Source organism: Carya illinoinensis, chromosome 10 (genome assembly GCF_018687715.1).
Source record: "Carya illinoinensis cultivar Pawnee chromosome 10, C.illinoinensisPawnee_v1, whole genome shotgun sequence".
NCBI lineage: Eukaryota > Viridiplantae > Streptophyta > Magnoliopsida > Fagales > Juglandaceae > Carya > Carya illinoinensis.
This window is the reverse complement of record NC_056761.1, coordinates 28,358,264-28,373,684: the sequence shown is the minus strand read 5'-3', so window position 1 is coordinate 28,373,684 and position 15,421 is coordinate 28,358,264.

Here is a 15,421-nt window from a genome sequence, read left to right as displayed (position 1 = left end):
TCATCCTGTCTTTTATGATTCTGACCTGATCCTTCATCTCTTGAATTATTTCTAGCCCAATAAGTTTGCTCTCATCGACCTTATCCTAGTACAATGACGATCTGCATTTCCTCATGTACAAAGCCTCATGGGTGCCATCTAAATTGAAGCTTGAAAATTGGTGTATGCAAACTCTATGAGTGACAAGTGATTTTCTCAACTACCTTTAAATTCCAAGGCACGGGCCCTCAACATATCTTCAAGAGTCTGAATACGATGCTCAGATTGGCCATCTGATTGATGGTTATATACTCTTCTGAACTTCAACTTAGTGCCTATTGCAGCTTGGAAACTCTTCCAGAAATGGGATGTAATCCTCAGGGTCCCAATCCAATACAATGGTCTTGGGTATCCCATGCAACCGGACAATCTCTTTCACATACAATTGGGTCAACTTTCCTAAGGTGTCCGTATTCGTGACTGGCAAAAAATGGGCACTTTTGGTCAAATGGTCAACAATCACCCAAATAAAGTTCTTCCCACTAGGAGTCCTCAGCAAACCCACTACAAAATCCATCGAAATATCATCCCATTTCTATTCTGGTATCGAGATGGGTTGAAGGTTACTGGTAGGTCTATGATGTTCTGCCTTAACTTGGCGATAGGTGGTACACCTCTCAAAGAACATGGCTATGTCCCTTTTCATCGCTTCCCACCAAAACTTTCTCTTTAAGTCCCAATACATTTTCGTACTTCCCGGGTGAACTGAGTAAGGGGCCGCATGCGCCTCAATTAAAATTTTCTCCTTAACCTCTGAATTGGTAGGGATCACCCTACGGTTTCTGAATAAAAAAATCCCATCTCTGCTCAGACTGTAATGTGCAGGTCCTCTTGACTTCCCAACCTTCTGCCAAATATCTAACAACTTTAGGTCCTGCCTTTGAAGAACCTTCAATTCCTCAAAGTCCATGACTTCATGCATGGATGCTAAGATCTCCTCTTGTTGCACACTCTCCACTAAAAGCCTCCTCATTTCGAAGAGTAAAGAGTCTACCCCTGATGATTCCACCACATCCACTAGGTGTGATTTCTGACTTAGCACATTAGCAACCTGGTTTGCCTTTCTCGGATGGTACTTAATCTCGCACTGATAATCATTGATTAACTCTAACCACCTCCTCTGCCTCATGTTGAGATTTTTCTGTGTGAAATGATGCTTCAGGCTTTTATGATCGTGTAAACTTCACAGGTCTCGACATACAAATAATGTCACCAAATCTTGAAAGCGAAAACCACTACTGCCAGCTCCAAGTCATGAGTGGGATAGTTCTTTTTATGATCCTTTAGTTGGCGGGATGCATAAGCTATGACTCGTCTTCTTGCATCAGAACACATCCCAAACCAAATTTAGAAGCATTTTTGAAGACAACAAATGGCATATGCAGGTCTAGAAGTGCGAATACAGGTCGAGGTCAATCTTTTTGTCAACTCTTGGAAGCTTCTTTCACACTTCTCAGTCCAGACGAACTTGGTATCCTTCTTGGTTAAAGCGGTGAGTGGTCCAGACAGTTTAGAAAATCCCTCTACAAATCTTCGATAGTAACCTACTAGTCCCAAGAAGCTTCAGATCTCATGCATTGTCGTGGGACGCGGCCAGACCAACACAGCTTCAACCTTACTGGAATCTACAATCATCCCCACTTGAGAGATGACTTGCCCAAGGAACTTGACTTCATCAAGCTAAAACTCACATTTGCTGAGCTTAGCATATAATTAATGTTCCCTCAGTTTACCCAGCACCAACCATAGCTGATTAGCAAAATCCTCCAAATCTCGGGACAATACTAGAATATCATCGATGAAGACAACTACAAAGGAATCCAGATAAGATTAAAACACTCGATTCATCATGTCCATGAAAGTTGTAGGGGCATTGGCCAGTCTAAAAGGCATTACTTTGAATTCATAACGCCTGTACCTCGATCTGAAAGTAGTCTTCGGTACATCCTTGTTCTTTAATCTTAGTTGATAGTAACCTGATCTCAAGTCGATCTTCGAGAAAGTAGTCGTGCTTTGTAGTTCAAATTTATCATCAATCCTGGGCAGAGGATATTTATTCTTTACGGTCACTTTGTTAAGTACCAAATAATCAATGCACATCCTAAATGTGTCATCTTTCTTCTTCACAAACAACACGGGAGCTCCCCAAGGGGAAGAATTGGGCCGGATAAACCTCTTGTCTACCGATTCTTGCAACTGAGTCCTCCATTCTTTCAATTCAGTTGGGTCCATTCTGTAGGGAGCCTCAACCTGAGGAGGTCATTAGCAAAAACATCTAGAAACTCTTTAACCACTAGAATCCCCTCTATTGACTTCCTTTCCATTGGCTTAGACACCACTTGAACCAAATTGGCGTTTGCCCCACTTGATAAATCCTTCTTTGCTTGGATCATTGATATGACTGTAGGTCTTGACTTCAGCTTGCTACCCGCGAATTCCATATAATCTTCCCCAGTTAGATGAAAATTGACCACCCGGCTCTGACAATTGATACTTGCAAAATGTCAAAATAGCCAATCCATTCCCAGAATGATGTCAAATCTGAACATTTTGAATACTATCAAGTTGACATCAAGTATCCTTTCTCCAAAATCTAATGGGCAACTTAGGGTGACTTTCAAAGATAAAACCCTCTCTCCGTTTTGTAACACAACAGCCATGGACTGCTTTTAAGGCTCCTTGATTAAGTTACATATACGCACAAAAGTAGCAGACCCAAAGGATTGGGATGCCCTTGAATCAAAAAAGGTGTAAGCATAAAATTCATACAAGTGAACTCTCCCTAAAGAGATCAATGTGATTTATGAATTAAAACACACCATACATCAATTTAAATAGATTGAATCAAGCTTATACCTATGATGACCCTCACATCTTGAGTCTCTGGTGCCTCATCATCAACCTCGCCAGGTGTTAGAGCATGCACCCTTGCCTACACTATCTGCCTCTTATTTGGGCTACCTTTGTGCTTTCCTACTCGATCTCCTTGTGCAGCATTGGGGCACTCATGAGCATAGTGGCATGTCTGACCACACTTGAAACACTGAGTCCCACCGTGATGACAATCATCTTCATGAGATCCGTTTCATCTACCACATACTAGGGCTCGGCCCCCCATATGCACACCAGTATATGCATGTGGTCTCGCCCCGGTCCTTGACACAAATTTCTGGGGTGACCCAAAACTGTTTCCCTCTCTTGCAACTCTTATGGCCTAGTGGGGAGCCTACCATGCTACCTTACTCTAGGTCAACTATAGAGACCACCTTAACTAACCTCTAAAAATTCTAGATTTGCAAATAGGTGACTTGTCAGCAGATTTGCTAACACAACACGTCTTGAAATTGCTCGGCTCGCATCTCTTCAGTGGCAATGAGATGAGTCACAAATCTACCAAGCTCCATGAATTTCTGAGCATAATGCTCCACCATGATATCTCCTTGCACAAGGTTGTTGAACTCTCTAGCCTTCTGATGCCTCACAGTGCTAGAGAAGAAGCGACATCGAAATCCTACTTAAATCGTTGCCAGGTCACCGCTGCAAGAGATCTCAGTTCCATCGCAAGGAGTTCCCGCTTAGTCTCTCACTAGGTGGCTACCTCTCCTTGCAGCATGTAGCTTGTATAAAGCACTTTTTGGGACTCAGTGCACCCGTAAATCTCAAACATGCACTTCAAATTCTTGATCCACCTCCCAACTTTGAGTGGGTCTTCCTCACCCGTAAATTCAAAGAAACACTCATAGGGGCAGCCTCTCTACTCCTCCCGAGTTTGGGGCTGGAACTTCTATTGGAGGAATTCTGTCATGTGGTTCAATGCCCTAGCCAAGGCATAATTTCTATCACTTTGTAGTAGTTCATCCTCTAGAGCTTGACCAAATGCTTTGTCAAGTGGAAACCTGGGTCGTACCATTTTCACCTGCCAAAATGTAACCCATTATTCCAACTCATTGCTCCACTCCTATAACTCAACCAAGAATCTTCGGAGATTAAAGTCTAAATTTCTAGTGCTGCACCTAGGTAACTTGTGGTTTTACCTAGAGTCAAACTACTTTTATACCACCTGTAGCACCCTTGACCCCCGCGTATGATTTGGTAGGAATCACGACAATAGGGTGAGGGCCCCTATGGGTCACACACCCCATCGCCAAGTGTAGGTGTGCGCGAACTTACAATATGTGTACATTTAAATATGTGCAGCGAAAAAATAAAAGGCATTCTCAAACTAAGTGTTAGAAAAATTAAAATTTACAACCCAATAAAAAAGAAAATCATCCATAAAGTTAATATAGTCATCCAGCTGATCCAAGTTAAAAATAAAAGAAAATCTCTCAATCACAACTAAAATATCCCAAGTCGTCACTCCTTTGGTGGAGTCGGTTCATCGTACTCAAACAATCGTCTGCATCGAAATCTACAGTTCCATGAAATATAACCGGAAACACCATATGAGATTTCGCAATCCCAGTAAGTAAACCATATTCCACAACCAAGAATTTCAAACAGGCAGCATATAGCAAACAAGGACAATAATAGTGAGAAAAGACCAAAATACCCATTCCTTATACTTTTACACAAAAATGACATCAGTTAAATCACTCACATAAAAAATCACATTTCCATTTAGACAGTAATCGCTAATTATGGTATGCACCATGACCTCACTAAGGGACCATCTAAACACTCTCGCTCCCTCCATCACACCACGAGTAACAACCGTGCGTGTGACTTCGTAATAAGAGATGATCAGCTCTATGCTCGGCACGTACGTAACCAGATATAGTCTAGCCCACACCACCAGAGCGTTACCATTTTGCACGAGCCTATTGTCCCCTGGCGATAGCCCATGGGACGTCTCTCAATTTTATATGCTCTTGAGTGACCAGAGAAGCTCCACCAAGATAATACCCCATCTCGGCTTGGGGTCGTGATATGCACGCACCTTTAAAAATAATTTCTTAATGCTTTTTTACCCAAAACGCAGTTTCACAACACAACCAATACAAAGCATAATTTTAATATCATGCCGAACAAGTATCGACTATAAAAATGCAGATGCATGCCGGGAAAATATTGGATGGCATGGTATATTACGAACAATAGCATACAACTCATCATACAAACATTATAGTTGTCACAAATCCAACAAATTTATAGTTTCCAACTACACGTGATTTCCAACGCTTCATCTAGCCCTCGGCCCACAAATCCATCACCAACTACGATAATAGTTCCCAACAGTTCAAAGGGCCCTTGACTAACAAATCCAACCCAACCAAACTACACTAAAACACAATTTCCCAGCATTAGAAATCCTAGGTCAATCTAGATTTTTACTTACAATGTGGAAGGGTAAATTTGGATGATCAAATGTGCTAACTTAAGGTATCCCTCTTGGATCAAGAGAAATCTGCAAGTGCGCACGCACACAGATCGTTGCACAGACGGGGAAAATGGCTAGTTAGAATTGTATGTGGCCAAAAAAAATATACGAGGTAAGTGGCAAATAGGCTTACTGATGTGGCATCTAGAGGGGCAGAGCACGGTGGCGGCGACAATGAGGGTGCACAGTGATAGGTGTGGATCTGGACAGATGAAAAGGGATCTACAACTAGGAAATGCTACAATATTATGCACCAAACTAAAGATATCCCAAATACTTACTACATGATTCATACATATAGAAATGCTAAACATCCATGATTACAGTACGAGTCTCAAAAGGATCGTAATCTCAAAAGTATGGAAGACTGAGCTTTATAGTTATGTCACCAAAACATAATTATTGGGCTAGTTCAATGAGCAACTTGCGTAACTTGACTAACAATGCTATAATACTGTCTATAAATCTAACTATAGAGGCCACAAGCTTTGCGTTGCTCTAGCACCGCCTAATCAACCTCCTATAATCGGCCAAGCTTCGTTCCTTCTACTAGTCCTGACACATTTTCTACCATTTGAGGGGAATGGTAGTTGTGATTACCATAATGAGATTTGAGTACAAATCTCAGCAAGTTAACGAAGAACTTTCACACAAATTAGCGATGCATGCATGGTAGAAAAAGCATAAATGCATAATCAAAGTCATAAGCAGACATAAAATAACTTGATATATAACATAGCATAATCTGACATGACTTGAACTGAAACATAAACTGAACTTGAAACTTGACATGATGTGAAAATAATCTAAATATGCTGATGATGTGGTGCTTTTTTCTAATGGAAACTCGGAAGCCATCAGGGAACTCTTAGCTGTGCTTAAAATTCTTTAGCTCATAATAGCTCGTTATTATGGAAGACAGGATTTTTAGAAGGATCTTTCCCCTTTAAATATCTTGGAGTGCCTATTATCTTGGGTCATCTCAAACAGGTGCATTTGGAAGATATGGTGTCCAAAGTCCAGAAGAAAATATCGGGGTGGAAAATGAAACTTCTTTCAGTGGGTGCCAGACTTATTTTATTACGTCATGTTCTCTTTAGTATGGCCCTTAGTCTCTTTGGTCTTTTACAGGTCCCACAATCCATTATCAAAACCCTCCATCCAAGATGAGCACATTTTTCTAGGGGGAGGCGAATGGTAAAGGTAAGAAAAAATGGGTGGCCTAGAATTCTATTTGCCGTCTTGTTGAGGAAGGTGGCTTGGGTCTAAGACATCTTGACAATATGCAACAAGCCCTACATGCTAGACTTGCTTGGAATCTCATTCAAGGTAATTCTTTATGGGCCAATATGTGGGTGCTAAGCCTTGGTCCTTGATTGATCCAAATAGGGTACAAGATTTTGGAAAATGACTGCTAAAACCCTTCCCATGGTTTTGAATAATTCTAAATGGCGCCTTAAGGATGGAAATGTTTTCTTCTGGTATGACAAATGGCGGGATAGCGGTCTTTTATTTAATGATATGCAAATTATGGGTAATCATTTTCTTAAAGTTAAGGATTCTAAATTATCAAACAGCTGGGATGTGGATCTTCTTCTCCAGTTAGTGGGCCCGAACAATCTTAACAGTATCTTAAAGGATATTTGTAAAAATAAATCGGATTAAGATGTGCTGATTTGAACCAAAAATGATAACGGCCTGTTTTCCACCAAATTGGCTTGAGATTGTGTTCATATCAGGGGAGGCATTCTTGAAGGGCATTCTTGGATGTGGCATAAGACTTCCTCTCAAAATGCCTATCAATATGTGGACAGTTTGGAATATGGCCTTGAGTGTGGATCATCATCTTCGCCGTATTGGCATTCCCATTATTTTTTGTTGTGATTGTTGTGCTAAAGGTCACTATGAAGATCATAATCATGTTTTGTTTGCAGGTGATATTGCCAATACAGTGTGGCGTTATTTTGGGGCTATCTTTTGAATTTCGATTGGCCACAATTGGAAAACCACAGTGCTAACTTGGTTTCATCGTGCAAAATCATCTTCTTAAGTTGGCATAATTGTGGGGGATTATTCCGATTATGCTTACTTGGAGACTATGGCAGAGGCGTTGTTTGGCATGCATGGAGGGACGATTTGAATCTACAAATGATATTATTCATTCTATTCGTCGGTGGATTAGTGATAAGTAGAATAGTTCTCACATTTCTTGTTTTGATTTAGGTACTAGAGAACTTGAATGTCTAGCCTACGCTACCTCCCGTACGGCGATGCAAAGCTATTACTTGGCAACGCCCATCGGCTGGTTGGGTTAAATTGAACACAGATGGTAGTAGTTTGGGCAACCTAGGTGCCTTAGGTATGGGTGGGATTATTCGAAATGATCATGGTACTTTAATACATGCATTTTCTTTTTTCATTGGTACATGTTCTAATAATCAGGCAAAGCTCTTAGCTCTCCTTCATGGGCTCCAGGTTTGTATTTCTTTATCTCTCAATTATGAGGAAATTGAACTTGATTCTATGACTTTCATTTCTTGGTGGAGGAGTAAAAGAGTTGGGGTATGGTTCCTGGAAGATTTTTGGGAGGAAATTCTGGACATTATGAGTACCATGAATTGTTCAGTTCATCATGTTTTTCGTGAGGGTAATAAAGTTGCAGATTGGTTGGCAAAGCATGGCTCTCCGACTCTATGAAGACTCTCCGACTGCTACGAGGGCTTATTTGCATCGACTACTCTGGGATACCTTCGCTTCATTTTAGTTAGTTTTGTTCTCTTTTATGTTGGTGCTTGTGTTTTGTTGTGCTTATTTTTGCATTGGTTTGGTTTTTTTTACATGCTGGGATTTTTTGTAATCCCCAAATGCTCAATTTGTAACCACGATTTTCCTCCGCTACAAGTGAAGGTTATTAATAAAATTGGGGAATGGTTGCTATTGAACGGGTGACCCTAACTTTTTCATAAAAAAAAAGAAAAAAGAAAAAGTCAAGCATTGGGTGTGCAAAGTTGGAGACCTCATGCTAAGAGAAGTCGAGATGACCACTAAGAGTCAGGTTGAGGAAAAGCTCAAACCTAGATGGGAAGGATGGTACATCATAGTAGCAAACAATAGGCTAGGCTCCTACCACCTAAGGACATGAACGAAAAGAGACTACGACACCTATGAAATGCAAAGCACTTAAAGAAATATTTTGCGTAGATAATCTCATGTAACTTGGATTTGGAATAAAAGAACCTTCTTATGAGGACGCAACACCTCATGCAATGGTTTGTTTCAAGTAATGGAATAAAAGAAACTTCTTAGGAGTACACAACATTTCACTCAACGATTTATTTTAAGCAATTCACTACAACAATGTTAACACCCATCGGGTGAGCAATCGGGTGAGCAATCAAGTGTTAACAATATGCATGCAGTCAAGGTTAATACTCTCAACTATCTATCAGCGACCAAAGGCAAACAACGCGCATGCAAGCAGGGTTAGCCTTCACCAAAGTAGCGGTCGAGAAAATCTCCCACTACCTTCTCATGCCCATCGGGCGAGTGACCGAGTGTTAACAATGCACATGCGATTGAGTTTAACAATCGCAACTATCTATTGGTGACCAAAGGCTAACAATGTACATGCAATTGGGGTTAGCCTTTGCTTAAGCAGCGGTTGAGAAAATATCCCATTCCTTTATCATGCCCATCAGGGAAGGAATTGAGAATAGGAGTGGAGATATATGACATAACCCATGAACTTGAAACGAAATAAGCGGGTTTGGACTTAATATATATGGGCTTGAGTCAAAATAGGTTGACCTGATAAGACATAATTAATAAGTGGGTCAATTGCTAGTCAACCCATGAAACCCAAAATCATTCTATATGACACGAATAAATTATATTTTGAAATTTTATAAATGTTTAGTCTTATGTCTTTTTTCGTTGTTGAGAATATGTGATATTAATATTAGTATTTGACTATGTTATATCTCAAACTATTAAACTTTTTTTGTTAATATGTAATTTTGTTTTATAAAAATATTAGTTTTCTTATATATTATTGGTTTAAATATTGATAATAAAATATTTTATCATGAAATTATATTTATTGGGCTAAAAAAGAAATATACCGGGTTAGTTCAACCCATTTATATGAAATGGGTTGAAGCGAGTTGAGACGGTGTAAATGGGTCAAACCCAAGATAACGTAATAAAAGTTAATTACTAAATGGGTTAAGCAGGTCATGTCATGTCATCCATTAATTAAAAGGGTTAGGTTCAAAATTTAGGGATTGACTTGTTTAATTGAACGGGTTAGGTTCAGGTTGACCCATTTAGTCTAATACTCATGACTTGATATGACAGGAATATGACTCGCGAACATGAATTGTCACCCCTAATCAAGTGTTAACAACAGTGATCAGGATTAACACTCACAACTATCTATCAATGATCAAAGGCTAACAACATGCATGCGATTGGGCTTAGTCTTGGCCAAAGCAGCGGTTGAGAAAATCTCTCGTTGCCTTATTATGCCCAATGAGCAAGCGACTGAGTATTAACAACACACATGCGATCAGAATTAACACTCTCAACTATCTATTTGCAACCAATGACTAAGAACGCGCATGAGACTAGGGTTACCCTTCACCCAAGCAAATTTTCCGCTCCCTTGGCATGCCCATTAGGAGAGCAATTGAGTGTTAACAACGTACATGCGATCAGGGTTAACACTTGCAACTACCTATTAGTAGTTGAGAAAATCTCCCATTGACTTAACGTACTCCTAGGTCGAACAATTGAGTGTTGACAATGAGCATCCAATCGGGGTTAACACTTGCACCAATCTGTGGCGACCAAAGACTAGCCTTAGCCTAAGTAGTGGTTGAGAAAATATAGCCCCCACTTAAAAGGCCCCTAGGGCGAACAATTGAGAGTTAACAACGCGCATGTGATTAGGGTTAACACTCCCACCAATTGATAGTTGACAAAAGCTAACGCAACACAAACGGTTGGGGTTTGCCTTCGCCCAAATAGCGGTCTAGTTGGCTAGCAATGTAACACAATAGGAAACAAAGCAAAAAAACAAAGTCGGCAACTAAAGGAACAAAAGGCCCACAACATATATCAAGCACCAAAAGAATATGTACATAACGTGGTAAGTCTCTTACAAGATAAATAAAAAGTGAAGCATTACAAGTTATAAGATCTTCAATATAAAACAAAGCACAAAGTAAAGAGAGGAACAAGCTCTAGGCCTAGGAAGTTGAGCCACTATCAAGAGGAGGGGGAGGCTAGTTAACAAAGGCATAAGGCATCACAACAAAACTTAAAGACTTCAAGATGGCTAAGGCTACCACGTCAGGAAGGATGGCCTGTAACTCTAAAGACTTCAAATCTTCCTCAGGATGAGCCAACAAGAACCTCCTCCATGTCCTAAATTTGAGGTTGTATCCGATTCCCCATGCTCGATCACGAACCTAAAGGGAAACAGAGAGTTAAGAGGAAAGGAAAATGACTCACTCAAAAATGAGTAGCACTAAAGCTATCCCAAGTACAGGAGGATGTCGTGTAATAATTAGAAATAAATTCCTAGATCGTCTCCTCAACAAAAGTTACTTAAAAATCAAACTCGTTGAAAAGGATGAAAAACCTCACAAAGAAAAAATAAAATGATATACGTGCAATGGATGGAAAAGAGTACTAGTCATGGACTAGATTCATGTTTTTAGATTTTGATTGTCGGATTGGAATGTAAAGGACTAATAGATTAAACTCAAAAATTAATAAAACTAAATTAAGAATTAAACTAAATTAGGAATTAATTGACAAAACATGCACTGAAAATTGAAAAGCCCCAAAATCAATGTTCTAGGGTTCATCATTATATTCAAATCACAAATTCTCAAATTAAACCACCGTAATTGTAATCACTATTAAAATGAAAGCTTAACGAAACGATAAAAATAAATAACATGAATTAAATGAATAACAAATAAATTACTCAAACGTCTAAATCAAAATTCTCCAAAATAATTCAGAAACTCAAAACTGAAATGAAATAGCAAGTAGGAAATTGAAAAGATCAAGCCAATTGAATGGAGATGAAGATTCGAAGCGGTGGAGGAGGCTGAGCTGCAGTGGCAATTGGACCCCTCAAGGAGTTCTTCAATCTGCTGTAGTGTGAGTGAATGATCCAGTGGAAATTGTGTAGCTGCGTGAATGATCGATTGTATGAATCCTCCTCCCCGAATCTGAATGAAAATCAATGGAAAATAATGAATTCTAAGTGTTTTTCTACTCAAAACCGAGTTTGCCCAGCCAAGAGTCGTCCTAAGATGTAAAAAAAACATATATATATATACTCTGACGGAGGAATAAACCTTGATATGTAAAAATACGATATTCGCTCGAGCGGAGTGTCGAGCGAACATCGAGCATTTGATTCTGCCTAAGTTCGCTCGAGCGGCCTGTCGAGCGAACATCGAGCGTTCGACTCTGCCTGAATTCGCTCGAACGGCCAAATGCCTCCGCTCGAGCGATCCCTTTTCCTGCAACTCGCTCGAGCCCACTGTCGAGCGGAAGTCGAGCGTTTGAAACTGCCTGACTACGCTCGAGCGGCCAGAAGCCGCCGCTCGAGCGATATGTACCATAAACTATATTAATCAACAGTTGATAAAATTAGAGCAGAAATTCATGCTTTTAATCAATTAAAATCACAACTTTGATTTATTTATTTTACCATATAAAACCAATGATAAAGTAATGAAAGAATTAATATATATTGGTTCCAAAAGCATTAAAAATGCAATAATTCAGCTCAATCATACCCTGCAACTAGCATTTTGCTAATCCTTGAGCAAAATAGTGAAAATTAATTGAGATGAATATTGCATAAAGATCGAAATTCAAACAAAAACAATCAAATACAATTCAGAATTCTCACAAAAGTGACACGTTACTACTCAACCCCAAAGGGTTATACCCACCAAGACTATCTCAACAATCTTTCACATAGAATTAAGGCTAATGTCTCAGAACTCAAATGTGTGTGTGGAGCTAGACCGGTTGTGTGTTCCTCATTACTAGCCATGATTTGCCATAGGATTTTTCAACCTTACGATTAATCATTGCTGATTCTAACTACCTCAAAGCCCAAGGGTCTAACAATTTTCACGCCAGCTCTGTTTTTAAAGGTTGGACACTCAACCCCCAAAGTCTTGGGTAACTGTTTCTAGCCCTTTTTACTTAGGAAAGTTCACTAAGTTGTCTTTGTTCCTTTTCTGTGACGCCCCCAAATCTCCATGCAAGGACACGGGGAAATCGAGACGTTCGGATGATGACATCAAGGGTCATCACCCTATCGACGTGTGCCAAGTGTGTGAAAAAGCGACGAATGTGCACGAGAACATACGCAGCAAAAAGCCACTCAATAACTAAGTACCAGATTTTTTCTTGTTTAATACAAAGCTATTCCAAAACATACATAAATAAATATTACAAGACACAAATATAATTTTAAACTAAATACAAAACATAACATTAGCACCCTGGCGGAGCCGCATCCTCGGGCTCAGCCTCCTCCTCCTCATCCTCGATCTCTGCACCAAAATCTACGGTACCAAAGATGGTGCCGCAAGTAAGTAAACTCCAAACACCATTAGATAAAAACATATAAAACTCAAACAATATGCATGAAATAAAAACCAATGCACATGCACCATAAAACATGATTTTCACACGCACGCCAAAAACCCATTTGGCCCACAAAACATATCCTTAAAACCAAGACTCGCCATTATCCCAGATAATGGCCCAAACCACCATTTTCCCAGAAAATGGATCAAAAACCTCGGAAACCAAGCATCGCCATTTTCCCAGAAAATGGCCTACATCCGAAAACCATAAAAACAATCTAGTTATGCATGCACCATGATCTCCCCTAGGGATCACCCGCATACCCTGGTTCTGTGCCACACCGCAGGTAACGACTACGCATGTGACACCTAAACGAGCGATGCCCAGACTCGCGCCTCGCGCATACCTGGCCAGGCCATCCTCTAGTCCCCGCCACTCTAGGGACCATGGAGTCTACATGACAGCGTTACCGTATCATGCGATCCGGTCGTCGCCCTGCGACAGCCCAGGGGATGTCACTCAGTTTTATCCACTCCCGAGTGACCAAAGGAGCTCCACCGAGATAATAACACATCCCGGCTTGGGCTCGTGAGACACACGCACCCCAAAAACCGTTTACGCCAATAAAACGGGATTTTCTCAAATAAATAAAATGCACATATATGCAAAATGCAACTCACGCCTCATGGCTCAAATAAAATCAAGCAATCACAAACAACCAAAACCAAGCACTCTGTCCTCAATCCATCCGACCCCCGAACTCCTCAGACTCAGTCCAGAATCAACCAACCAGTCAATGAATTTATTGAAAAAGTAATAATATATTTAAATCTAAAATAGAGTTTGAAAAATACTTACAGTGCTATACGGTATTTTTAGAAAGCTTGCGGCGTTGCAAACGGCGGAAGGAAAGCAACATAATAGTGAAAATTCACTGTGGCCGTGGGTTGTAAAATACCCACTTTTGAACGGGCACAAATCAAGGATTGGGATTGATAGGGAATGGTCTAAGGATGATTATGAAGCTAGTGGAAGTGAAGTTTGGCCGTGGGTGGCGGCGAAAACGGTGGTTAATGGCCGGATTTTCCAAAATGGAAAGCTAGCTCGTGGGAGCTGTTCCGGTGGCTATTAGAGGCTGGAAATGGGTGGGTTAGGATGGCAAGGAACCAGTGATGAAGTGGTGAAGAGGTGGTGGCCGGAGGTGGAGCGACGGCGGCGGATCGGGGCAAAAACCGTGGGGCTTGTTGGGCGTTTTCCGGCCAAACGGCTGGCCGGATAGGGCTGGGGTTCGGTGGGGTGGTGCGCCGGCAGGAGGGGGTTCAACCGGCGGGGGTGGTGTCGACCACGGTGGCTGAACGGCAGTGGGTCGGGGCTGAGGCTGAAACCGGCATGGGAGAGGGGAGAGAGAGAGACGAACGGGGGGGTTACGCGCGGGAAGGAAAAAAGAAAAGGAAGAAGAAAAAGAAAAAGAAAAAGAAAGAAAAAAGAAAAAAGAAGGAAAAGAGAAAAAGAGAAAAAGGAAAAAGGGAAAAAAAAGATGTAGGAAAGAAATGAGGTCCAATCCTCACTCCGAAAAACAAAACAAATCCGCCGAGAACAAGATTAAAAACCGTAAAACGAATAAATAAATAAAACACAACATCCAACAAATAAAAACCAATTTTAAAATGCAATAATTTAAAATAAATAAACCAATATATTAATTAAATTAAAAACAACCCTTCAGTGAAAATACACGCAAAAGCGGGTCATCACATCCTCCCCCCCTTAAAAACAAATTTCGTCCTCGAAATTTGCAAGATCTTCCACCAACTTAAAGCAAGTCACATAAAATCACATAAACCATCTATGACCAAGATTAAGATACGTACCTTCATTACTCAAACAAGTATGGGTACTGCTCCCTCATGTCCGCTACTCGCTCCCAAGAGAAGTCTTGAGCTAACGGATCTCCCCACGCCACCTTAACCAATGGTATCGTCTTGGACCTCAACTGTTGCTCCTTCCAATCTATGATCTGCGATGGAACAACCTCATAAGTGAAATCCGGTTGCAACTGAATACCCTCTGGGTCGACGAAGCGTGGCTCTTGTTGTCCAAAGCTCTTCTTCAAGGACGATACGTGAAAGACATCATGAATATCCCCAAAATACTCTGGCAAAGTAACTCTATAGGCGACGGGCCCTACCTTCTCCAGAATCTAAAAAGGGCCGACATACCTCGGATCCAGTTTCATCTTCTTACCAAAACGCTTAACACCTCTCATGGGAGAGACTTTGAGATAAACCCAATCACCAACTTCAAAAGATAACTCTCTCCTCCTGGTATCAGCGTAGCTTTTCTGGCGACTTTGAGCTGCTGCCATTTTATCTC